General features: G+C 41.7%; 1 protein-coding gene across 3 annotated transcripts in view; it reads right to left on the bottom strand.

The window, feature by feature from the left end:
* The window catches only part of SLC23A2 (solute carrier family 23 member 2), a 113,285-nt gene extending 98,609 nt beyond the window's left edge, over positions 1–14,676 (bottom strand). Inside the window, exon 1 of one of the 3 annotated variants that reach the window (XM_074287159.1) lies at positions 14,511–14,676. The gene's annotated coding sequence lies outside the window, so the exon portion shown is untranslated. The remainder of the gene's footprint in view (positions 1–14,510) is intronic. The other 2 variants (XM_074287160.1, XM_074287158.1) reach the window with 2 other exon arrangements.
* Positions 14,677–25,760: the final 11,084 nt, after the last annotated feature.

Here is a 25,760-nt window from a genome sequence, read left to right as displayed (position 1 = left end):
GGGATCTGTTATGTACCAAAATGTTTGTGGCAGCCCTTTTTGTAGTGGCTAGAAACTGGAAAATGAACAGATGTCCCTCAATTGGAGAATGGTTAGATAAACTATGGTATATGATCGTTACGGAATATTATTGTTCTTTAAGAAATGACCAACAGGATGATTTCAGAGAGGCTTGGAGAGACCTACATGAATAGATGCTGAGTGAAATGAGCAGAACCAGGAGATCATTATACACTTCAACAATGATACTGTATGAGGATGTATTCTGATGGAAGTGGCCATCTTCAACAGAGAAGATATCTTTGTTCCAATTGATCAATGATGGACAGAATCAGCTACACCCAGAGAAGGAACACCGGGAAATGAGTGTAAACTGTTTGCATTTTGGTTTTTCTTCCCAGGTTATTTTTACCTTCTGAATCCAATTCTTCCTGTGCAACAACAACAAAAAAAGATTGGGTTCTGCCCACATATATTGTATCTAGGATAACATTTAACATGTATGAGAATGCCTGCCATCTAGGGGAGGAGGTAGAGGGAAGGAGGGGAAAATTTGGAACAGAAGGGAGTGCAAGGGAGAATGTTGTAAAAAATTAACCATGCATATGTACTGTCAAAAAAAAAAAAAAAAAAAAGGTAAAAATAAATAAATGAATGAATGAATGAATGAATAAGGCACAACTCAAAAAAAAAAAAAAATATATATATATATATATATTGAACATTTCCCCTTTCTTAATATGGCCAGGATTGGTGATGAATCAGATACATCTGTTATTTGTGGACCAAATAGCTAAGTTAGATACTGTTGATCATGACCAGGCAGGGCACAAGGTGATGAAATTTCTGACCATAGTAACTCTAGGAAGCTTACTATCAAAGATCCTTGAACTAAAGTATTAGCTATTAACAATATTATTAAATTTTCATTTGCCTGCAAATTGTATCTTAATTACATAAGGTTCTACAGATAAGAATTACAAGGTTATTTTTTTCTACACTACCAAACCCAAAACTCAATAACTAATATAAAAATTCAAATAATTCAATGATATAAAAACACTCAGTTAAACAAAAGCAGTGAATTCTTTTAAAGAGAACAGGGTTCCTGGAGGATTGAATTCCTCTCAAAAAACTGACATCATAAAACTGTATGTTGTAGTAAAGAGAACTGAAACCTAAACTGGAATTAATTCTGCCATCCACTAATGATTCACTTAGCTTTTCTGTGCTCTAATATCTATTCTCTATTATAGAGAATATAATAAAGGAAGTGAGTTTTACTAATATTTGCCATATCTACCTTGACAATTTCATAGAGCTGGAAAAAATGCTTATTAAGTACCTCAACTACATACAAAAATACATATATATTGATTGGTCCCTACCTTCAAATAGCTTACAGTCTAGCAGGAATAACTGCTTCTTGCAGTCTATTATCATTTTTAATTGCCACCACCATTACCACTGCTGACTTCTACCACTCTTTATTTCAGAAGGATCACAAGATACAAAACACATGAAAAAAAACTTTGAAGATCCTCTATAAAAAATAAGGAGCAAATACTAGCTGTGTAATTTTAAGCAAATCATTTTGATTCTCTGAATCTCAATTTTCTTACCTGTATGAGATAATTTTTGCCCTTATAACATCATAAGTTTTAAGAATTAAATGAGAAAGTAAAGTGAGATGGACAAATCTGGAATCATAGGTTTGGAAGGTGGAAGGAAACTTAAAAATTATCTTGGCACAAAAGAGAAAACTGAGTCCCAGAGAAGGGAAAGCAAGTTGCCCAAAGTCACACTGCAATGACAGCATGGAGACTCAAATTTGGGTCCTCTAAACTCTAGACCAGAAACATTTTCCACTGCACTGAAAATCAGAAGATACTTCACTAAGCAGAAATAGCCATGTCCTCTACAGAAACCTCTTCAATTGGGGACAACAGCAACATGTAGATCCAAATAAAACTTTGTCAAGTAGATTCTCTTCAAGAACCAATGGCATGGCAGCCAGACTTCTGAAAATCCTAGAAAAAGTTGGAGACTGGCTTGGAATTAGAAGAATGAGACAGAACTGCCGGGCACTTTTTTCATTTAGGGATGGAAAGGAGTTGTAGTTTTACAATGACCGTCCACAAACAAGTCAAAAAGACAATGTCCAAGAAACCAAGAAAACAGGGTTTCAGGTGTAGAGGACACGGAGCCAGTACTGAATCCTTCCTAGGAAAAGACATAGCATCCAACTTCTCAAGAGTATGGTACAACAGAGAGATGGCAGTCATAGTCCAGCCAGTTTCTAGAATCCAAAATGAAGGATAAAATAAAAACAGACTCATAACATATACCTCAAATATAGGAAAACTAACTAGGGCTTTAAAAAGAGAAGACAATAAATAAGAATACCAAAAAGGGTTGTGGAGAAAGTAAGAAAAATGACAGATTATAAATGAATGAGTGATTAGGAAACCAAAGTGACCATGGATGAAGGATGAAGTCTAGGGACTAGACCTATAATTTCAGCAATATGGAGAACTATCAGATAAGAGATCTCTACCAATCTTAGTATTAGGGCACATGGGTGTTCAGAAGGACTAGCAACTCTGGTGTGAGCTTGCCAAGCCCCTTTTAGGGCTGCTCATCCACCTTTGGTATCCATCTTTCACTCACCTCTCACCTGAGCCTTCAAGAATCTATAGCACGGGCAGCAGCTATGCCTGGGTAAAAAACCTCCCTTCATAGCTCACAGGCTTCACCATGAGCCTCAAAACTTTGGGTGAGTTAGAAGGGGTCTACCTCAAGCCAAAGACTTTCCCCAGTGGAAGAGGCAGCCCTGGAGGCCATTGAGCCAGGAGCTGGCCCCGTTAAGAGGTTAGTCAGATATCAAAAACACCAAGGCCATCCACTGCCTGGGCCACAGCCATAAGCCTTGACTTACTGGGCCCCTGGATCTCAAAATCTCTGGAAGAGTGAGACTGAAGACTTCTTGCAACTCTTAACTCATTTAAATCTCATTCATAAGCAAGTCAAGACATCCAAATCCAATTACCATCTTATCACTTTGAAAAAAGACAGAAAACAGCTACCACCAAGTCAGCACACCTCAAAAAATCCATTCTTGAAGAGCTGCCTAGAGAGACCTCTCCTAAGTGACTTGCCTAAAGTCCTAGAGTCATTATGAGTCTAATGTAGCATTTGAATGCAGGTCTTACTAAGGTCAGCTCTCTTACAATAATGAATCTGACAAGCATCTTAATGATAAGTAGGCAGGTAAGTGAACGTAAATTTAGGGGAGAATACAGCCAGATAAGAAAAGAAAACAAAGTAGATCTGCATTAGAGGAAGTGGCTGTGCTCAAAGTCCAAGGATAAACATCTAGAGAAATAAAGGCAAGGAAAAAACAAGTCCATGGTATGAAGAGTTCTAAGCTTTTTAAGATATGGATGTACAAAAGAGGGAAGAGCAGCATAGAGCCTGAACATGTGAAATGGCTGACGGAAAATGCTAAAAGGGAAAAAAGCAGAGGGGAAGTTAAAAGAAAACAAAGAATTAAATGTACAGAGATAATGTAAATTATAATAAAAAATATAAAAAGCTTATTTTGTAATTACATGAGAATGTTCAATACCAAAGACCTGACTTCTAGAAATAAGAGCACTTAGAGAAACAAGAAAAAAAAAAACTTTTTTCCTTCTTTTGGAACCTGAAGGAGGAAAAAGGAGTTTGATAACAGGGTTTAGAAAAATTAGGAATTACCTGATATGTAATAGGTAGAGGAAGTAAGATAGGGTCTACAATTGTGATTTAGATGGGATGGGAAACTTCCAGTTTGGCTACTGAGAGGTATGCAGACAAGCTGAGGTATCAAAAGGTGAAGCGTCTTATCCAAACTAGTAAAAAGAAAGAAGTTAACCAAATCCTTCTGACTTTTCTATCAAATCATGTTGCCATTCATTTGTAAAACCTCTGAGGCTAAAATGAGAAATTATATAAAAGGACTTTGAAAAGTACTGAATGAGATGAGGTGAGATCTTTCAAGACAGTTGTGAAAATCGAGTAAGGCTTCATCTACTTCAGAGTTCGAGTAGGCCTGAAGGACTCTGAAGGGCATTGCCTTGCCCTCCTATGACATCTCCCTATTTCATCCAAATATGGGCAACTATGTACTTATTGGTCAAGTTCAATTTCATGGGTAGATCTCGCGTTTAGAATGTAAGACTCTCAGCCAATGAGGATGAGGGTCAGTGGTGGGAGGGGGCGTTTTGCGTTAGGGATTAAAGGTGCTGTCCTGCCCACAGGAGGCGCTTCCTCTCTTCGATAGTCTACTCGAAGAGTGGGACGCCCTTCTCGCGAGAATGTACAATAAACTTTGCTTTTCTCTAGAGCTCTCTCCAGCTTTTTTATTAAATGGTGACCCTTCACCATTTCCGTACCACACAGTTTGGGGGCTAGTCCGGATCCTTTACTCGGTGAGTAAGTGAACTCCTGGGTGCTAGTGGGATGGCGCCCTGCCTTGATTTAGGCAGCCCGCCAGCTTCCAGGGGCTTCTCCTTGCTCCCTGACGTAGAGTGGACCCGAAGTGGGGAAACTCAGAGAAAAGCAACGGAAACTCCGCGGTGAAATCCCAACCGGTTGGTGGAGGACAGATCAGTCAAGAAATTTGCTGCGCAGCAACCCAGTGGAGGTAAGCGTCCTGTGAAGCCCCTTGAGTCTAGTTATAGGTTCTGGAGGGGGCTGTAGACGGTAGACAGGAAGAGAGCTAGGCCTTCCTGGGTGACTGAGTTAACTGGTGACAGTTAGCGTGTTTGGGCGTTTAGGAGTCTGTTAAACTCCTTCCAAATTCAATGGGTGTGGCCTAGTCCCAGCCAGCCCTCGCGGAGAGAAATGAGAAAAATATCAGAAAATACCGGTAGATATTCCCTTGGGAGATAAATTAAGTAATTGGAACAAACTGCCAAAATATGAGGAAAAATAAAAAGTAAGAAAAAGATGATAAGGTATTGTTGTTTTGTTGCAGACTGGTGGTACCAAAAGGATTAAATGGTACCTGAAAGGAAGGACCTGAGAGGATTTAATTCCATTAGCCCTTCCAGGGGCCTTCGGGCGGGGAGGAGAAATAAGTCTTTTGAAGCAGGGGTCGTTTCAGCTGACCAGAAATAGCTGTTAGTAGATCCCATTTGGGATCAGAAACCCTGTACATGGGGAAGTTTGTGGGATTGAGCCAGTGAAGATGGTGGCTTCCTTCCTCTTCCTCCCACGTGTCCTGACTGCAGCAGGGCCACGTGGGCCAGGGGAAAGAAACCGCTATTTGGTGAAGTTCATTGTTTTAAATCTGATAGCAAAGTAGTTTTATATTATTGGGAATTTAAAGCTGTGATTGGGATTTTAAGTTAAAACATAGGTTTTTAAAACAATGCTGGTAGCTTACTTAGGGGAGGTTGTGGTTGTATCTCCCTACTTAGATGGTATGTTTGCTAGAAGTAATTGGGTAATTTGTAACTGAGCTATGCCTTAAGTATTTGTCAGCTCTGTTGGGCATGTATTAAGTTTTATGAAATTTGGGTCAGTTACGTGCAAACATTGAAGTGTAAAGTTTAAAAATATATACATATATATTTACTTAAAGGCAGGACAGGAAAGATTGATTTGTAAAAGTAATTAATAGTTTAAATGGAGCTATGATATATTGGGTCGGGAAGCATGGTGGTGTGGGGGAAGGGTGACCACGTGGAGAGGTCCCTCCTCCCATTAAGTATAGTGGGGTTTTTTGTTTTTAATAACTGCACCTCCTTGCTGATTTAGATATTAATTATTTCTACTGTTTAAAGGAAAAGCCTACATTTATATGGTGTTGATAACTGAATGTTTTATTTTTATTTTTCAAGTCTATAACTGTTCTAAGGAGTTGGAACTGAAGTTTTCTGAAAACAAGTTATTCAATATTTATTTACATGCGTGATAGTCTCCTTGTTTAAAGATTATTTTAATCTGATCTGATAATTTGATAGGGTTATTTGCAAAAATTTTAATCCTGCTTCCTTTTTGTCCCCTGGAGAACAGAACTATTGCTGTATAAAACTGTATGACTATTGCTATTTTGGGAAATTTACTAGTCTGTTGTGTATAATCTGATAATTTCTGTAAACAGGGGGGGGGAAGGGAAACTGAGATTTCAACTGGTCAGAAAATTGGGAAAAACTGATGTCTTATTTCAGTTCAGGCCTAATTGGAAACTACTTACTCTTTGCTTACCTCATCATTTTGTTTCCCTGATGAAGGACCTCGAAAATAGACATAATTTGGGTACTGAACGGAACTCTGGAAAAGGTAAAAGATTTTTTTTCTTTTTTTGCACCGGACATCCAGGCTGCTTCTGGCCTGGATCGTTGTTAGAGCTCTATGCTCGGCACAATTCTTTTAAGAATTGCTGCGATTGACGAAAGGTCTCCTTTTGTCTCGCTCTCTTGTCTCTACAGATAAGGGAGAGGCTGCAAAAAGTTGAAAAAGCTCTTTACCTGTCCACTAGCTAGACACACCTGATTTTAGCAGATGCTGGGTTTGGAGAAGGCTGCGGAGACAAAAGGCCTTTACAGGGGACTCTAGCTGAAAATTTGCTAGACTATGATTGGCTAGCTTATGTTTTAACTTTGAATTATTGTCCTGACTCAGTCCTGCCTCAGTTTCCTTGCCTCTTAGTTCTGCAAACCTCCCCCCCTGCTGCCTCTTTATCAGAATACTTGATAAGACCTTATGTTTCAGAATAGCAGAATGTCTCTCCCATTACAAGTTAATGGGAATCTATTATCAAAACTTCTTGAATTCTCTTGTGTGGAATTAGACATTCTGTATGATTGTATTTGCATTGGGTGTTTTTAAAAACAAACTGATTTGTATGAATAATGTTCACTTATGAAAGATCTACTTGGATATAAACTCATTGGGACAAATTCCTTATTGTTATCAACACAAGGTTATGATAAATATTTGTTTAGAATTTATGTATGGTTCTTCTAGGATGGTAAATGGGAAAAGAAATGGGTTTGTTAGAACTTCCACTGTTACCAAGGGCAGTCTACCTGCCCATTGGTCTGCTCAAACTTGTGAATTGCTGTGAATTGTATGCTTTAAATCAAGCGTTAAAATTATTGTGTGACCAAGATGGGAATATATATACTGATTCTAAATATGCCTGGGGTGTGGTGCATGTATTTGGGAGGAAAGAGGATATGTAAACAGTAAAGGTAAAGAACTGGTTCATCATACACTAGTCAGAGAGATACTAGAAAATATTCTGACTCCTAGGAATATAGCAGTAATACATGTAAAGGGACATCAGATGGGAAATTCTTTTGAGGTAAGGGGAAATAGATTAGCAGACCCGGGAGGCCAAGGGAGCCGGAGATCAGGAAATCTCTCATATAATGGCTTTGATACCTGTACTTCCCCCTAGTCTACCCTCTCCTAGTTTTACTCAGGAGGAAAAAGAGAAAGCCTCAACTCTTGGAGCAGTTGAGAACTCGGAAGGATGATGGCTCTTACCTGACGGCAGAGAGGTACTGACCAAAGCAAGTATGAGGCAAGTCCTTCAGCAATTGCACCAGGGCAGTCATTGGGATGTCCAAAACCTGTGTGATGCTATACTGACAAGGTATGTTTCCCCCGGCCTATATACTATGGCTCGACAACTGGTGGACGGTTGTCTTGTTTGTCGAAGGACTAACAGGGCTGCCCAACACCAGCTTCCAAAAGGGGGACGACCTCCTGGAATCAGACTATTCCAAAGCATCCAGGTGGACTTTACTGAGCTGCCACCAGTGGGTCGAGTTCTTGCTGGTCATAGTGGACCATCTGACCTCATGGGTGGAGGCATTCCCGTCAGGCCGAGCAACTGCCTCGACAGTAAGTAAGGTCTTATTAGAACAAATTATTCCTAGGTACGGAATGGTGGAGAGGATAGACTCGGGTCAGGGAACACATTTTTCTGCCCAGGTATTGCAGAATCTGATTAGGGCCTTAGAAATCACTTGGGATCTCCATACCCCTTGGCATCCTCCCTCTTCTGGGAAAGTAGAAAGGATGAACCAAGAAATAAAACGGCAGTTGACTAAGTTTTCTTTAGAGACCCAACTACCTTGGACGAAATGCCTTCCTCTCGCTCTGGTTAGAATCAGGACCAAGCCACGTAGAGATATTGGGCTTTCACCTTATGAATTATTGTATGGTCATCCTTTCCAGGCTTATCCTAAGGGAGACTGGGACCCTATTTTAGAAACTAAGGATTTGTTTGTTAAGAGATATGTGAAATCATTGCTGGAACATTTGCAAGGACTTCAACAAAAAGGGCTAATAGCTCAGACTTCTAGGTTTCCCTGTTCATAGAATTCAGGTTGGTGATTGGATGCTGATCCGTTCCTGGAAGTAACGAGAAGCTGACTCCGTGCTGGGACGGACCCTACCAAGTGATACTGACTTCAGATACTGCGATTCGCACCCAGGAACGAGGCTGGACACACCACACCAGGACAAAAGGACCTGTGGCACCACCTTTATCAGAGTGGACAGTTGAAGACAGGGGAGACCTCCAATTACATAAGAGGAGGGGACCTCCACTGAATGGGAACACTGATTCTGAATCCAGTGCATTGTAACTGTATGACTTCTCTTTTCTTACTTTGGGTCTCTTTGCCTGTTTGTGATTTGATATATTTTCCTTTGGGAAGTTCACCTTAACTTCACGGTGTTATAATAGCTGAACATTATGAGGCTCTCCCTAAGCTTTGGGTTTATCTATTTCCTTATGACCTTCTAGAGATGAGAACCAATTTCTCCTGCTCATGCAGAATATAAGGAGAACATTTAACTTATCGAATTGTTGGATCTGTGGTGGATCCCAACAATTGAACCAATGGCCATGGGTACCTGTCCCCTTAAGCCCAGCCTGGATCCTTAGCAACAGATCCCAAATTCATAATGGGACCGGTTTCCAGATTTGAGAAGAGAAACATCAGTGGTCATTGACAGAAGATAGGAAAGGGAAATACTGCTTAAATCAGACAGGACAAGGTTTGAAGCTGGGAATTAGTGTATGTGAGTGGACCTATTCGAGAACAGACCTGAGGCCAAAGACAATTGTACAAAAATGTCTAAATATTGGCGGGATACGGGGAGGAATCCTCAATTGAAGTGTGGGAAGGACTAGAAAGACTGTACCTTGGATGTTCTCCCAGAAATAGGAGAGCAGGGATATTGCTATCAACAAGTCACTACTGCTGAGTGTAGTGAAGTAGAATGGGATGTATTGAGATGTATAAAAGAGAATAAGAGGAAAGGGAACATATACATTGGGTGCAGTTACCAATGGGCTTGGTATAATGTCACCCCAGGGACACCCGGGCAACATGGGACTCTGTTTTCCACATTTTGGAGTACCTCTAATCTAACAGGCCAGTGGCCAGTTGCCAATTGTAGTTGGAGAAAAGAGCAAGGTTTATGGAAATGCCAGTATGACACCTTTGTGGGGGAAGCCCCCTAGGGACGAGAGACCAACAATATTACCCTTTTACAAGGAATAGCTCAGACATATTTCCAAGGGAACAACCTGCTCTAAAGGGTCATTATTGGATCTGTGGTTTAACTGCCTATACTCATCTGCCTCTCAATTGGACAGGGAATTGTTATATTGGACTAATAAGGCCAAAATTTTTCTTTCTTCCCGAACAGGCAAACCAATATTTAGGGATTCAGTTGTATGATAATTTGGGAAGGGAGAAACGGAGTTTAGATACCTCCATCACTTGGACTGGAGATGCAAATGGTTGAGGCCTAGCCTCCAGAAAGAATAGTCAAAGAGTATGGGCCAGCGACCTGGGCTCAAGATGGAAGTTGGGGATATAGAACTCCAATATACATGTTGAACAGGATAATTAGGCTTCAGGCAGTTGTAGAGATTATCACCAATCAGACAGCTGAGGCACTACATCTTTTGGCTGATGAAGCTACTCAAACCAGAGAGGCTGTTTTACAACATAGACTTGTGCTGGATTATTTGTTGGCTGAGGAAGGGAGAGTTTGTGCTAAACTAAATTTATCCACATGTTGTATAAAGATTGATAACAATGGTAATCTAGTGAAGGAAATCACTAAGAACATTAGGAAACTTGCTCATGTTCCTGTACAGACTTGGACCTCACTGTTCAATACTTCTTGATGGTCCTGGTTTGGGAAGCTGGTGGAAGCAGCTCCTTTGGTTTGGCCTTATAGCCCTTAGTGGTGTTATATTATTCCCTATCTACATCCCTTGTTTGATCAGATTAATAACCAGAATTGTCCAAAACTCATCATCTGGAATGATCAGGTTGGAAGAGAAAGCTGAAGGGTCTGTTAAATAGATGCTGTTAAAAGGGTAAGGGTGGAGCCGGTGGCCCAAGGCCAACAGAAACCAGAAGGAAGTGAGGAATTCATAGGAAATGTGAAATTATGTTACAAAAAATTTGAAGAGATCTCAGTGTACAAAATAAGAGGAGGGACTGAATGAGATGAGGTGAGATCTTTCAAGACAGTTGTGAAAATCGAGTAAGGCTTCATCTACTTCAGAGTTCGAGTAGGCCTGAAGGACTCTGAAGGGCATTGCCTTGCCCTCCTATGACATCTCCCTATTTCATCCAAATATGGGCAACTATGTACTTATTGGTCAAGTTCAATTTCATGGGTAGATCTCGCGTTTAGAATGTAAGACTCTCAGCCAATGAGGATGAGGGTCAGTGGTGGGAGGGGGCGTTTTGCGTTAGGGATTAAAGGTGCTGTCCTGCCCACAGGAGGCGCTTCCTCTCTTCGATAGTCTACTCGAAGAGTGGGACGCCCTTCTCGCGAGAATGTACAATAAACTTTGCTTTTCTCTAGAGCTCTCTCCAGCTTTTTTATTAAATGGTGACCCTTCACCATTTCCGTACCACACAGTACCATACAAACTTAAGGTATTATTGTACTACTGTTGACTTTCAACTCATTCAATAGCAAGAGCTTTCATTATACCATTTGGTAAAGAAAGACTCCTGGCCTGATCTTTCAAGAAAATGAGAATAGGATTTAGTTGCCATTTAGGATTTCAGCATTTGCATAAAAAACTGAATACATACATAGCTAGAGACACACAAAGCCTGACAGTACTGGATGAGTACAGCAAAGCAAAATCCCTCAGAACTTTTGAGTACAGCAGATTAGAATTTAACTTTCAAAAGAATTTCTTGAAACAATTCTAATATAATTAAATTTAGCTTAAATGAGCCAGGCAGTCAGAAAGCATTTAAACTGCTTAGACTCTATTTGAAAGAAAGCACAAGATGAAAAGGTCTCTAATACAGTTATTTTAAAAATCCCCACATGCACTAGGCAGAGAAACTTGATCAGCAATCTCAAGATATCAGAAGAAATCTGTACCAGTTTTGACAAAGAAAACCATTTGGAACAATGACTCCAATAGTCAATTGTCAAGTTATTTTCACAGAGGTTCACTGTCCACAATAAAAAAGCAGCATCTGGTCAAACCACACCTAGAATACTATATTCATTCTAGGGATCACTTCTTAAGACATGTTTGGAAATCACAAATTATGAGAAATATAGAAGTAACTAATATGTTTTAGTCCAGAGAACATTTAGAGGTAAAATGAATGTTATTCTCAAATATTCAAAAAGTTAGTCTATGTAGTTCCAAAGAGAATTTGCTGGAAATAAATGGTAATTACAGGGTGGTAGATATCAGCTCAATCTAAAGAATTCAGTTTAAGATAACCAAAATTAAAATAAGCTATATTGAATTCCTCCAGGATTGGAAATGTTTTTTAAAAAGCAAGTTATCCGACCACCTGTCAGGAATGTTAAAGAGCAATTCTTTTCATTTCTTGGGGTCTATTCTATAACTAAGTTGACAAAACTTTCTTAACATGTTAAACAAATAGCTCTACTAAGAGACTATACAGATGCTACAGGTGCTTTGTGCCTGCTACTGGCATCTAAAAAAGTACCAATGATTTAATAAGGTAAGATAACCAAAAAATCATATCATACTTTGGGCCACGGAAAAGACTTGGGGGGGGGGGGCAAAGCATTTATTTCTAGAAGCAACTAGCTAAATGAGCTTGGTTTAATTTACTAAGCTCCTTTAGGGCAAGAACTGTGGTCTACTTGTCTTTGTATCCCCAGAACATAAAAATGTGCTTAATTTGTTTGTTAAATTGTACAATAATAGTATCTGTCCCCTTCCATTACAATACAATGAGAACAAAAAAATCTCTGCTGCAAATGCACCCAAGCTTTTAGTATCTATTAGAAATACACTGGCTCAAAAATTTCTTAAAGATTACTTTCCTGTATATAAATTTAACACTTATTTTCTACTTCGCCACATAGTCTAATTTCCCATTAGGTATATGTGGTCTACTCAAATAAGCACCTCCCCTAAAATTTATTATGTGAGACGAGGACGGAGCTTTTAATCCTATGGGTTAATTAATGTAAAGAACAAAAGACACATTTCGAAAGCTCAATCTTTGTGAAGCATAAGCTTTCAGAGCACTTTCCATGCTTCCGATTTGGTTTTCCCAAGGACCCCTCGGAATGAATGAACATTTCACCAATGGGGGACTAAGGCTCGTGGGGACTGGCACAAGGTCACAGCCCAGGTCACAAGCACATCGGAGCTGAAGTCCTCTAGCGCATCTCCTTGTCTACATGGCCTCCCCCGGAGTGCACACTGCAGCTGGAAGGGGATTTTTGAGATTCACAGGGCAAGTCTCCTAACAAGGAAGTTAAGGGCTCTTCCCTATACATCAATTACCTACAACATCTAGATTCTCGCTCAGATTTACATGAAGTCTGGTCTTTGGATCTGAAAAATGAGACTTGCATGCTCTGACCCACAAGCTCCGTGCTCCCCGTTCGAGGAAGACCGGATGAGATCTAGTTTGAGAACACCGGGGAGAGAGCCAGAACCTCGGAGATTTCTGCAAACGGAAGGGACCGCGGAGCCGAGGAACGAGGCGCGACCCGGCTCTCCCTTTGCCCCAGCCCCGCGGCCAGCGCCAGGAGCAGCCGAGGTTTCCCGTTATCAGACCAGCTCGAGGGCTGTGAGAGCAGATAGCACACCGAGAAAGGGAGAGCGCCTCAGAAAAAGACCAGCATTGGGCGGTGAGAGTATGAATGAGCAGGCTGCCAGACGTCACCGGGAGCGAGTGGTTTAAACACCAGACACTGAGATGGGGAAGCCCGGAGAGGGCAGTCCCCGCAGGAGCACCGAGACTGGACGGGGTGGGAGCAGCGGGGGAAGAGGGAAAGGGAGCGGGGCTGAACACTTCAGAGACTGCAAGGGCAGCCCGGCGAGCCCGCGAGGAAGACCGGCAGCGGCCCAGGGGGAGGGGGCAGGGAGGCAACAGGGCCGGGCCGGCGGGCAGTTCGGAGGCGGCAGCCGGGGAATGCGACATCCTGGTGGGATCGCATCCCTCACCCCGCCGGGGAGGGGGCCGAGGTGGGGTGACGGCATAATGCTGCGGCCCGGGGAGGCCGGCTCGGAGGGCAGGAGACGGAAGCAAGAGCTGGGCAGGATGACAAGACAGCGGCGAGGGCAGGGGAGGGGGTGCGGGGCCCGAGCCCGGAGGGCTGCGGGGGAAGCCGGCCCGGGTGATCCGAGGACAGAAGCGGGAAGGGAGGGCCCGGCCTCCCCCCGCAGCCCCAGTTCCCAAGCAGGGCGCACAGATGTCTCCGGGGGGAGGGGCGGGGGAGGGAACCCGGAGCCCTGAAGGATGAGGACCCACAGGACCGGGGCTTGGGTGCACGCGAAGGAGGGGAGCTACCGAGTCCCAAGTGCACCTGACTAAGTGGGAGAAGCGGCCCGAGGCGAGCCCGGGGTGGGGGCCCCGGCACGCATTTGAGGGCAGGAGAAAGGAGCCTCGGACACACTTGGGGGCAGGAAAGGGACCTTCGGAGTCCCGAGTGCATCCGAGCCGGGGGAGGGGGGGTCCGATCCCTGAGGGTGAGCACCGGCCGGGGGAGGGGGGCTCAGGATGCACTTGAAGCCCGGAGGGGGTCCTCTGCGCCGGAGGGAGCTGCCTCGGGAGCCCCGGCATCCAAGGATGTGCATGAGGGATGAAGGAACGGAGAGCCGGAGGATGCGGACGGGAGGAGAACCGACAACCCCGGAAGCCCGGGGTTCTAGGGGTCCCGGTCCCCGGCGGAAGGAGCGCGGGGCGGGGGCTAAGCTGCTTGCGGGCAGGCATTGTTCCGCCTCAGCTTTTGTAGCCCCCGCGCCTAACAGCGCGTGCACTTAGTAGGCGCTTTCTAAATGCGCCCCAGGGACTGGCTGCCGGGCAGGCGTGGAGGAGGGAGATTCTCCACACAGGGTCCCGACTGCCAAGACCGGGGCAGGCCTCGCGCGGGGAAGGGGTCTCGGGTCGGGGGCGGGGGCCCGGCTCGCGGTCTGGTCCCGCCCCGCCCGGGGTCGCCGCGCTCGCTCTCACCTGGGCCGGGCTGCCCGAGGCCGCGCCGCTGCCTGTCCCGGAGCCGGAGCCGGAGCCGCGTCGCCTCCTCAACCTGCTCCCGCTCCCGCTCCGCCTCCGCCGCCTCCAGTGGCTGCCGCTGCAGCTGCCGCCGCCGCTGCCGTGCCGCTGCCGCCTGCAAAATGGCGCCGCCGAGGGGAGGGCAGGAGGCGGGGGAGGCCGCGGGGAAGCCAAACCCCCCAGCCCTCCCCCTGCCGCCGCCGCCGCCGCCGCCTCGGCCTCCTCCTCCCCTCCGCCCCCCTCCGTCCTACGCCCCCCCGCGACACACCCCCCTTCCAGGCTCCCCCCCCCCCGCGCGCCGGCACGCGCGGCGCCCTCTCACCGCCCCAATTTCGTCAGCACCCTCCCTCAGCCCCGCCGCAGCCCCGCCCCCCTCCCCTCGTGCCTACCTTCACCCCCCCCCCCTTCCCCGCGGCCCTCCCTGCCCCCCAGGGCCCTCCTCGCGCTGGTCTTCCTGCGGTCCAGCCCTTTCCTAACCTCCCTACCCAAAGGAACCCGACTCTGCCCTTGAAAAAATAAAAATAGCTAATGGGGGGCTGGATTCCAGACTCCCCTTCTCCATCCCCGCCCCCCAACATGCCCCAATCCTGGCTTTCCACCCCAAAACGTCCAAGCCGGAGCCTGGGGACGAGTCTGTCTCCCATTGCTGGGACTGGTCCTGACTACATCTCCTCAATCTTATCATCCCGACTTCCCCAAATTCTCCTTTTGAATTCCCCTTCTGAGCAGGGTGCCACTTCCCAACTTAAATTTGCTCCGCGTTTTCACCTGCCAGGCTTTGCACTGAAGGAATTCCTCAAAATAATACAACCACCTGGGGGGTCGACAGACCCCTAATACTCGCTGGTCTATGTGCAGAAGGGACGCCCACCCTCCCCTAATACTCGCTGGTCTATGTGCAGAAGGGACGCCCACCCTCCCCTAATACTCGCTGGTCTATGTGCAGAAGGGACGCCCACCCTCCCCTAATACTCGCTGGTCTATGTGCAGAAGGGACGCCCACCCTCCCCTAATACTCGCTGGTCTATGTGCAGAAGGGACGCCCACCCTCCCCTAATACTCGCTGGTCTATGTGCAGAAGGGACGCCCACCCTCCCCTAATACTCGCTGGTCTATGTGCAGAAGGGACGCCCACCCTCCCCTAATACTCGCTGGTCTATATGCAGAAGGGACGCCCACCCATACATACAATATACATAACTTTCAATATAATACTAATAGCTGACATTGATATGAACCATGCATGATTTGAGCCAATATATCACCCAATCAGATTATAATCTGGAATGGACACAGGTATAGGTCATCTAGTCCAGGGCTACTTAAAATTTTTTCCACTCCTTACCCTTTTTCACCCAAGAAATTTTACATGGCCTGGGATATAGGTATATAAAATAGATAAACAAATCATTTATTGATAACAAATCATAATTTTACACCCCCCACATATTCAATTTTAAGACCCCATAGGGTCTCCTGTAGGAAGTTTTAGAGAGTATAGAATTAGAAATTCCTTTTATAAGCAGTTTTTATTTTCTTAACATTTCCTTTCTAATGGAGGTTCTTCCTATGATTGATAATAAAATATGTTGAAGGGGTAGGGATTCCTCTGGGTTTTTAATAAACTTAATAAACAGTGCTTACTACTTATTGAATTTGGGAGTTTACTGGGTAGGGAGAAAACAAAAAGTTAATTCTTAAAGCTACCTATTATAAGGTTTAAGATAGTCCAGGCAGTTGGGCCTCTCTACACAGCTATAGAGGCAAGTGTACTGTTGCACAGACTGTTGAAATGTACTAGAATATAGAACATTAAAAAAAAAAAAAAAAATTTAAACCCTTAGTGATTGACACATAGTGTTTTTTCATCTTCAAAGTGATTTTGTCTTGGCCAATATTAACTAATTAGTTCTCACAACAGGCATATGAGGGAGGTAAGGAATTGTCTATGATCAAATTTCACATTTGAAAGTTTTCATGATCAGAATTATAAACTTTTATTAAGCACTTCCATACACATGGAATTATATTCAGGACACACATCAGTTCACATTTGGTGAGTGCCTAGAAAGGGTGTGGTACAGAACTAAAATTATGGGAATCTTAAAGAAATTAGAAAGGATGTAGTGTAATTCACAAATTGTTATCTATAATTTTCTTTTCCCAAATAACCTTTTAAAAATGAATCACTAACAGGAAATGAAATGGTTTATTTTGGGGGATGTCACTTTTTAAATTTATGAAACATCGGAAATCTCCTTCCATGGCTTTTACTAAATCTGATGTGACCTTGGGTTCCCAAAAGATTGTGTCATCAGGGAGCAAGGTCTGGCAGGTCTACTACGACAGAGGAAAAGCTTGGAGTACAGGCCCAATCTGTCATCCCAAGACCAACCTAGCTAAATTTGTAGTGACTCACCAAAAGACTGGCCACTGGTTGACAATTTTTTTCAACTATAGCAACTAATAAGAGAGAGAATTAAGAGAGGAGTACAGCTAAGTGATGGGATAGAATGCCAGGCTTAAAGTCAGGAAGACTCTCATCTTCCAGGGTTCTATTTGACCTCAGACATTATTCATATATATAAAGCCTTTTTTGAAAACATAGGCACAGATAATTTGACAGCATTGATCCTTGCATAGCCTTGTGTTTCAAATTTTCTCCTCTTTCCTCACCCCCTCCCCTAGATGGCAAGCAATTCAATATAAACATGTTAAAATATATGTTAAATCCAACATGTATAAACATATTTATACAATTCTCTTGCTGCACAAGAGAAATCATGAAAAAAAAAAAGAAAGCAAAGGAATAAGAAAGCAAAATGCAAGTGAGCACAACAGAGTGAGAATGTTATGCTGTGATTCCCACTCAGTTCCCACTGTTTTCTCTGGGTATAGATGGTCTCTTCATCACAAGATCATTGGAACTGGCCTCAATCTTCTCATTGCTGGAAAAGAATCATATTCATTAGAATTGGTCGTAGTATAATATTGATGTTGTCATGTACAATGACCTCCTGGTTCTGCTCATTTCACTCAGCATCAGTTCATGAAAGTCTCTCCAAGACTTTCTGAAATCATCCTGTTAGTCATTTCTTACAGAACAATATTCTGTAACATTCATAGACCATAACTTATTCAGCCATTCTCCAAGTGATAAGCATTCATTCAGTTTCTAGCCACTACAAAAAGGGCTGCCACAAACATTATTGCACAAATAGGTCCCTTTCCCTTTTTTAAGATCTCTTTGCGATATAAACCCAGTAGAAACACTGCTGGATCAAAAAGAATGCAGTTTGATAACTTTTTGAGTATAGTTCCAAATTGCTTTCCAGAAGGGCTGGATCTGTTCACAACTCCACCAACAATGTATTAGACACACTATTTACGTGGCCTCAGTTTCCTCATCTGCAAAATTAGCTGGTGAAGGAAACAGCAAACCACAGCAAGATCTTTGCCAAGAAAATCCTAAATGTGATCATGGAGAGTAGAGCATGAAGACAAGCTGCTATCTACATTAGTAGAGAAAGTATGGAAAGGGATCTAAAGCTCAGCTACTTGAAAGATTGAAATAAATGTTGAAAACATCAAAGAAATTTGGAGATATTTTTTGAAAATATTTCTTTATGAAAGGAAAATGTAGCTAATTTCTATATATAGTAAATAGTAATTTCTGCACAGAGTACACAGCAAACCCATCTATTTTCTTAAATATATATGTATATCATTAGAATATTTTATTTTTACAATATAATACAATGCAAAAAATTAGTTTCACTTGCTTTCTTCTTGCCTTTACTAAAGAAGTACTGGCTTTTTGTTGCTTCTATAGAGAATGTCCCAAAAGTCTTTGTCTTATAACTGAACAGACTTTTGGGCCACCCTTTGTAAGAAAATTCCAGGTGTTTATTCCTCTTAAAGATGGAAAACTAATTCTAGGGAGAAGTTTACATAATAGCTTGTGTTTATGTACTGCACTTTAAGCTTAGCAAAGCAATTTGTTGCTTTAAAAATATTTTATTTTATCATCACAAAGGCCCAGGGAGGTTGCTACAGGATCACAAAGTGTGTAAGTACCTGTTGCAGTATTTGAACTTGGGTCTTCTATGATCAAATGAGATCTTATTTGATACAAAACAGAAAACCACCCACTTAGCAACAGTGTCCAGTACTTAGTAGATGCTATATAAATACTTATTTTCTCTTCCTATTTAAGCAAAGATCAAGCATTTGCTCTGTGCAGAGACTATGCTAGGTCCTGAGGGGACTTGCAAAGATTAGATAAAATATAAGATATAAATTTAGTCCAGGTCTTTCTGGAGCTGTTAGGAAGATGAGATAAGGCAAGCCCAAGGCTCCAAGTACTATCCCTGTAAACTTCCAAATCAAAATATCCCTTTCTAGCTACCATTCCACTATGCCAGTCAATAATTTATTAAACACTTATAATGTGCCAGGCACTGTGCTAAAATCTGGAAATGCAAAAAGAGATAAAAGATAGTGTCTGCCCCCAGAACTCATAATTTACTCATAATTTAATTGAAAAATACCTAGTGCTTCTTAAAATTGGAGTGAGGAAAGGAGAAGGTATGCAGTGGCACCAGGACATGATGATGTCTTGCAGCCAACTGGGAAATTACGAAATAGTTGCCCTATCCATCCTTAAGTAGAGGAACTGAAGGAGATCTCCAATGTCCACCCTTTATTCTCTCCTGTCAGAGAGCAGGGCCCCAGGGAAAAGGGTGACTGAAGAGCTGTGAGTTTGGGAGCTCCATCTTTCCTTCATTTCAGCTGAGTAATCACTAGAGATAAAGTCCAAAAGTCTTTATTATCTCTTTCACAGTCTGTCTTCTAGCCTGGGGCTCGACTAGCTTTCTGGAGGCCCTTCAGTCTCAGTGGAGGAGGCAGGAGGACAGGCTAGCCAGCTCTAGCCTCTGTCTTCTCCGAGTCTGTCTCCAAGTCTATTTGATGCCCTTTCTAGGTCTGACTCTGACCTTAAATCCATTCATCATACTGAGTATAAGCCAATCATACCACTAGGGAACCATTATTTATTTTAAGATTAATCCAATCATACTGAACTAGGGAACTATTAATCATCATGCTAAACTAGATAACCATTGTGTTATCATTTTCACTGAGTTAACACCTTGTTGTAAGTACACTTCTCCAGAGTTCTGGCCCGTTACTATGTCACAGGCTGCAAAAGAGACTGAGAAAAGACCCTTAGATTTGGCAACCAAGAGCTCCTTGGTGACTTTGAGGAGAGTAGTTTTGGTAGAATGAAAGTCAGGAGAGGAGAAAGAAGAGGCACCTATCATAAATTATCTTTTCCATTTTTTTTTTCTATTGTAGTAAGTTTATTTGTTTTTAATTTTGTTTTAGCTTGTTAATTTATTTTAAATAAGTTTAATTTGTTTAATAAGTACTGCTTCATGAATAAATGAATAAATTGTTCATCCCTCTCTCCTCTTGGATACTCTTTTCTCTCTAGGTGTTCAGTGCACTACTTCTGGCTCACCTCCTACCTATCTAAACACTCCTGACTCATCCTTCTTCAAATTGTACCCTCTTGTCACAGATGTCAGCAGGGTTCATTTGTGCTGGGCCCTCTTCTCCCTTTATATGATTGAGACGGAAGGATCAAGCAAGGCTTTTTTTCAAGACAGGAGATTTGGGCATGTTTGTAGACAAGAACCAATAGAGAGACTAGATTCTAGACAAAAAGGGACTGCAGAGAGGACAATCTGTTAGAGGAGACAGGATGGAGTGTGACCCTTTGCACAAGGGGAGGGCTTGGAGCAAGGAGCAAGTCTGTAATGCGATGGATAAAAGAAGAAAGTGATAAAGGGCAGGATGAGAGATGAGGAAGACTATGAGCAAGCTTCCCAGCTGAGAGAGCAACGGAAGTATACAGAGCGAGGAGGAAAGAAAAGCTTCCCCAAAGTCACTGGGCAGAGAGTTAGTGAGCTGAGACGAGAGGGAGGAAGATTGCATAGCAGCAGTGAGGGCTTGGCTGCAGTTATATAATATAAATTTGTAATGGACCTAGTCAACCTGGACAATCATTCAGTTGGGTGATTTTCTCCACATTTGCTCAATACGGTGTATGTGGAAACAAAAGTGACAAATAGGAGTAAATGATCCAAGACTGAGGCTTGATTGGTTATAATTGGCAATAAAATAAAGGGGGAAATTCAAGAGAGAACATTGTAAAGTTGAATTGGTTCTCCAAGGAATCAAGATGCAGAGAATGGCTAGTGCAGGTAAGATGGTCTGAGAGAATTGGGCTAGAAGTCCAAGTGTAATTAAAGAGTAGGATTGTGCAAGGGAGGGCTATGAGAGAAGTGAAAAATCAAAACACTATTGTTGGATAAGGGGATTTCAAAATTCTTGAACATAAAGATGATACATATTAGGCCAATGGCAAAATCAAGTATATGACCATCTTTTTGCATGGCTAAGGTTAGGTAGAAGAATGGCTCCTGGGAGTAGGTCTCCAGTAGAATACTTTCAGAAATCTATACTTGGCCCTGTGCTATTTAACATTTTAATCAATGACTTAGATATAACACATTTATCAAATTTTCAAATGATGTAAGTGTGAGATAGCTAATAAACTTGATAAGAATTCAAATTTTCCTGATAGTTTAGATATTAAGTTCAGTAGGAATAAATGTCTTAAATTAGTCTTAAATTTGGATATAAAAATCGCCTTCACAAATACAAGATGAAGGGGATATGTATAATAGCAAAAAAAAACTTTTTTCTTTTATTTTTCATTCATAAAGAAATTAAATGTTTTCAATTTTTTAATAATTAATTAGGGTGTGATACTTTTTTTTTTCTTTGCATTTTCAACATTTCTTTCTTTCATTCTTTTGTCTGAAAAAAAAAAGACCTGGGGATTTATCAGATTGCAAATTCACTGTGAATCAGCAATGTCATGTGGCAGCCAAAAATTCTAATGTGCTATCCAGCTTCCTTAAAAATGGCACAGCTTCCAGGAATGTAAAAGAAGTGGCAGTCCTTCTGTACTTTGCCCTCATCAGACCTCATCTGGGAGTAACCAGGACAGTGAAGGGCTCTGAGTTCATGTCATACAAGGATCAGGTGAAGGAATTGGGGTTAAGTATCAAAAAAGGGAGATGATGGAAGAGAGAGGAAAGGGAAGCAAGATAAGCTTTTTCAAGTATCTGGAGCACTGCCATGGATAAAGGTTTAAAGTCTTGTTTTTTTATGTTGGGTTTCAAAGGGCAGAACCAGGAGCAATGGGTAGGAATTGCAAATAAGCAAATTCAGATTTGATAGAAGGAAAACTTCCTGATTATTAAAAAGGAGCACTTAAGGTGCTTTTAGAGTTGTATTTTACTTCCTTTATTCTTTTCTGATACTGTCACCACCTGGTACAAGCTCTCACCCCCTCAGGCTTGGATTACAGAAATTTTCTGTTGGTTAATCTACCAGCCCCAAGACTCTCTACTCCAGTCCATCTTCCATTCAACTGCTAAAGAGATTTTCCTAAAATGCAGATTTACTAGGTCAATTCCTTCTCCCCAGTTTTAACAAACTCCAATGGCTCCCAATCCCCTTCAGGAACAAATACAAAATCCTGCTTTTGGTGTTCAAAACCTTTCATAATTTATTCATCACTTTCTCCCAAGCCCCCATTTTACTGAGGCTTCTTATACCTTATTGTATTCTTTCATCCAGTGATAATGGCTTCCTTGCTGTTCTACAATCAAGACCCTCCATCTCCATTTCTGGGCTTTTTTTCTAGCAGTCACCCATTCCTTTAATGCTTTCCCTCCTCCTCTCCACTTTCTGGTTTCTCTGCCTTCTTTTCAATCCTAGCTAAAAACCTACATTCTACAGGAATTCTTTCTCAACTCCTCTTACTTCTAGTGACTTCCTTCTGCTAATTATTTCCTGTTTATAGCTTTTTTGTACATATTTGTTTGTTTTTCATTTTCCTCATTAAAACTTCAAGCTTTTTGACATCAGAAAGTGTCTTTTAACCCTTTTGTATTCCCAATGCTTAGGAGCATAATAATTACTTAATAAAATTTATTGATTGAACCCCTTTGAGATCTTTAAAATAAAAGCTGGATGACTCATTTGTTGGGTGTGTTTTGGGAGGTTTTTCCTTTCATATACTGGGTTAGATTACATGGCCACTGAGATCCCTTGTAAATCTCAAATTCTGTGATTTTGTGACTTTTCCATTTATGTGAATTCACCGTATTTGATTCAAAGAATAGTTGGACCTTTTCCCATATGGTTTCCCTTGGGATTGTGGCTGGTACAAGCAGATATTTTTAAACATCTTTTAAACTGGATTAGTGGTTGACATCAAGAACGGTTTGTGACATAGTTAATTTGATTGAACTTTTAGTCATTTCCTGGCCACCTCACTTTAATATTTTGAGAGATAATTTATAGCATGGAACAAGCCTAAAGTACATATGAGACATCATCTGGTGCTCCATAACTTTCATCCTTAATACTTACCTCCTTCTATTCTTTGCTTTTTAGTTCCTTTCAGCATCCAAGAGTGACCTAAGGCCTTTGTGATGTTTACGGAAAAGTAGTAAATATTAGAATCAAGGTAGGATGATGTAGAGGAAGAGGATATACTTGAGTACAGGAAACTCCTCAGATCAGGAAACCTCTGAGACCAAACAAACAGAGCTATGGGATTTCTGTCAATAGGAACTCTCAGGCTTTATTTTATTCCCCTCCTTATAACTATTAGTTGAGTCAGACAGAATCTATCTGGAAGGCAGCCTCCACAATCTTAGCGATTACTAACAAAGAAATTCACTTTCCCACAGCAGATCCCACCTGCTTTTTATCAACTCTTGTAATTCTAAAATTTAAACACTTGACTCCCCTTTTACTTTTCTGCCAGAGTGCAGAGGACCACTAATGGGCTATATACTAGAAGAAAGCCTTAAAAGATATAAAAACCCAACCTTACCCTAAGAAGCTAAAGGTGTTATTAGAAGGATCAGAATTCCTTAGTAGGGATATAAATCTTTTCAGATTTATTATTTAAATTATTTAACCCCAAGTCAGCGAGATGGATGGTTGGTGAGATCTTCCCCCAGACTCTCCAACACTCAAAGTTGAGAAAATTCCCACAACAATGACCTCTTAAATTGTCTTCTTTCACCCTTAAGATGCGTTTGGGAAAAATAGTAGACAGTGAATTTCTTAGGACTGCCATAAAATCAATTTCTAAACAGACAACATTCTCTATACTTTCTGACAGCACAAAGCATATCAGTTAAAAATTCATTTTTATGCTCCAGTAATCTGGTAGAATCCCACTGCTGTGTGCTCTAATTGACTCATATTAGAAATGCTGAATCTAGATATTAAAGATTTTAGAAAGGAGTGTTTTAAAATAGCACCACAGGTACAATCCTATGCTTTAAGAAAATTAATTGGCATAAGCCCATAGATCTAGAAAAAAACTACAGGTTCATCTGCCAATTTAGTGTTATAGTCCCAAAGCCTGGAGGAAGGGATTCTCTGCTTGTGATAGTCAAAGAGAACTTAGTTCTCTTCTTTCTCCTTCACATCATCCTTCAAGATTCAACTCTGGTCCATCTCATTCACTCATTCATTCATTCATGTACTGAATCAATCTGTTACCAAATATATAATGGAGCACCTAATATGCTCTCCAAGAATAAGCTGTGCTTGATCAGTTAGTAAAATTCATGGGGATCTCACCCTCTTGAGAGCTCCTACTGTTCTCCTGGTCAGAGCCACACAGCTTCACACTTAATTGTTCTCTATTTCATATAATTTTGCCTCATTGATTCAGAAATGTAAAGATGGAAACAATCTCAAGAGATTATCTAACCCCCTTCATTTATTAGATTGTAACCTGCTTCAAACTGCATCCCGGGCTCCCACTATAAGTAGCCCCATTTTCTTTTTTTTTTTCCTCAATAGAATTTTATTTTTCAAAATACATATAATGATAGTTTTCAACATTCATTTCTGTGAGATTTTGAGTTCCAAATTTTTTTCTCCCTTTCTTCCATCCCATCTTCCTCCTTTTCTAGACAGCAAGCAATCTGATATAGACTAAAGATATATAATCCTTCCAAACATATATCCACATTTGTCATGTGGTGCAAGAAAAATCAGACTAAAAGGAAAAAAACCATGAGAGAAAAAAAAAAGCAAACAAAAAAAAAAAAGTGAAAATATTATGTAGCCCTATTTTCTTGAATCTTGAGGGTTGAAATGGTTGTGCTGGGTTGGAGACAGAAGGCATTCCTATCAATGGGCAAGGCTTGGGACAGCTGCTATTGAAGGGAATGGGGCCTGCTGTGGGACTGTTACTAGATCCTAGAGTTCCTGGAGAGGAGTAATACCAGAGAGGATTTTATATTTAATGTTGGAAGTAATAAAAAGTAACAAGAGTTTGTTGGATATGGCAGGGGGATTACATGGTGAAACTTGGGCTTTAGCAGTTGATTGGAGGATAGACTGAAGCAGGTAGACCAACCAGGTTTTCACAATAGCCCAAATGTGATGTGTTAAAGCTCTGAATCAGATTGGCAGCTATGTAAATGGAGATAAAGGGACATATATGGGAGATGTCTTGAAGGTGGAAAAGATTAAGATTGGTGGTATGTGGAGTGAACTCAAGTGAGGAATGGAGGATGACACTAAGTTTTCAAGCTTCAGGGAACAGTCACAGAAAATTTAGGAAAAGTGGAAGATTGGTTGTGTATTGGCCACGAATTCTGTATCGGACAGGATGGTTTGAGATGCTGATGTAATATTCAGTTCAGAATGTCAACAGGCAGTAGATAATTCAAAACACAGAAAAACTAAGGATAACTTGGAAAGTTCTCAAAATAACTGGAAAATAATTCAAGAAAGAGATTTGGACTGGAAATAGAGATCTGTGACTCATCTGTTCAGAGATGATACAGGGGCACAGACATACACAGGAGCTATGACTCGGAGGAAGCTACAGCAAAGTAGGCTGGGAAGGAAGGACCAGCCTGATGGCAAGGATACTATGATAGAACAATGTCATAAAAACCCAAGGAGAAAAGAGTGCCTAGAATAGGAAGATGTGGAGACTGTAGTAGTAGAAATGATAAATTAATCATCCACATCGATATTTAGTATCTGAAATATTTACTAAACCTAAAGTGCTACAGAATAGATAAATGGAGG

This window comes from Sminthopsis crassicaudata, chromosome 2 (assembly GCF_048593235.1).
Source record: "Sminthopsis crassicaudata isolate SCR6 chromosome 2, ASM4859323v1, whole genome shotgun sequence".
Lineage (NCBI taxonomy): Eukaryota > Metazoa > Chordata > Mammalia > Dasyuromorphia > Dasyuridae > Sminthopsis > Sminthopsis crassicaudata.
This window is presented reverse-complemented; position numbering and strand designations above follow the sequence as displayed.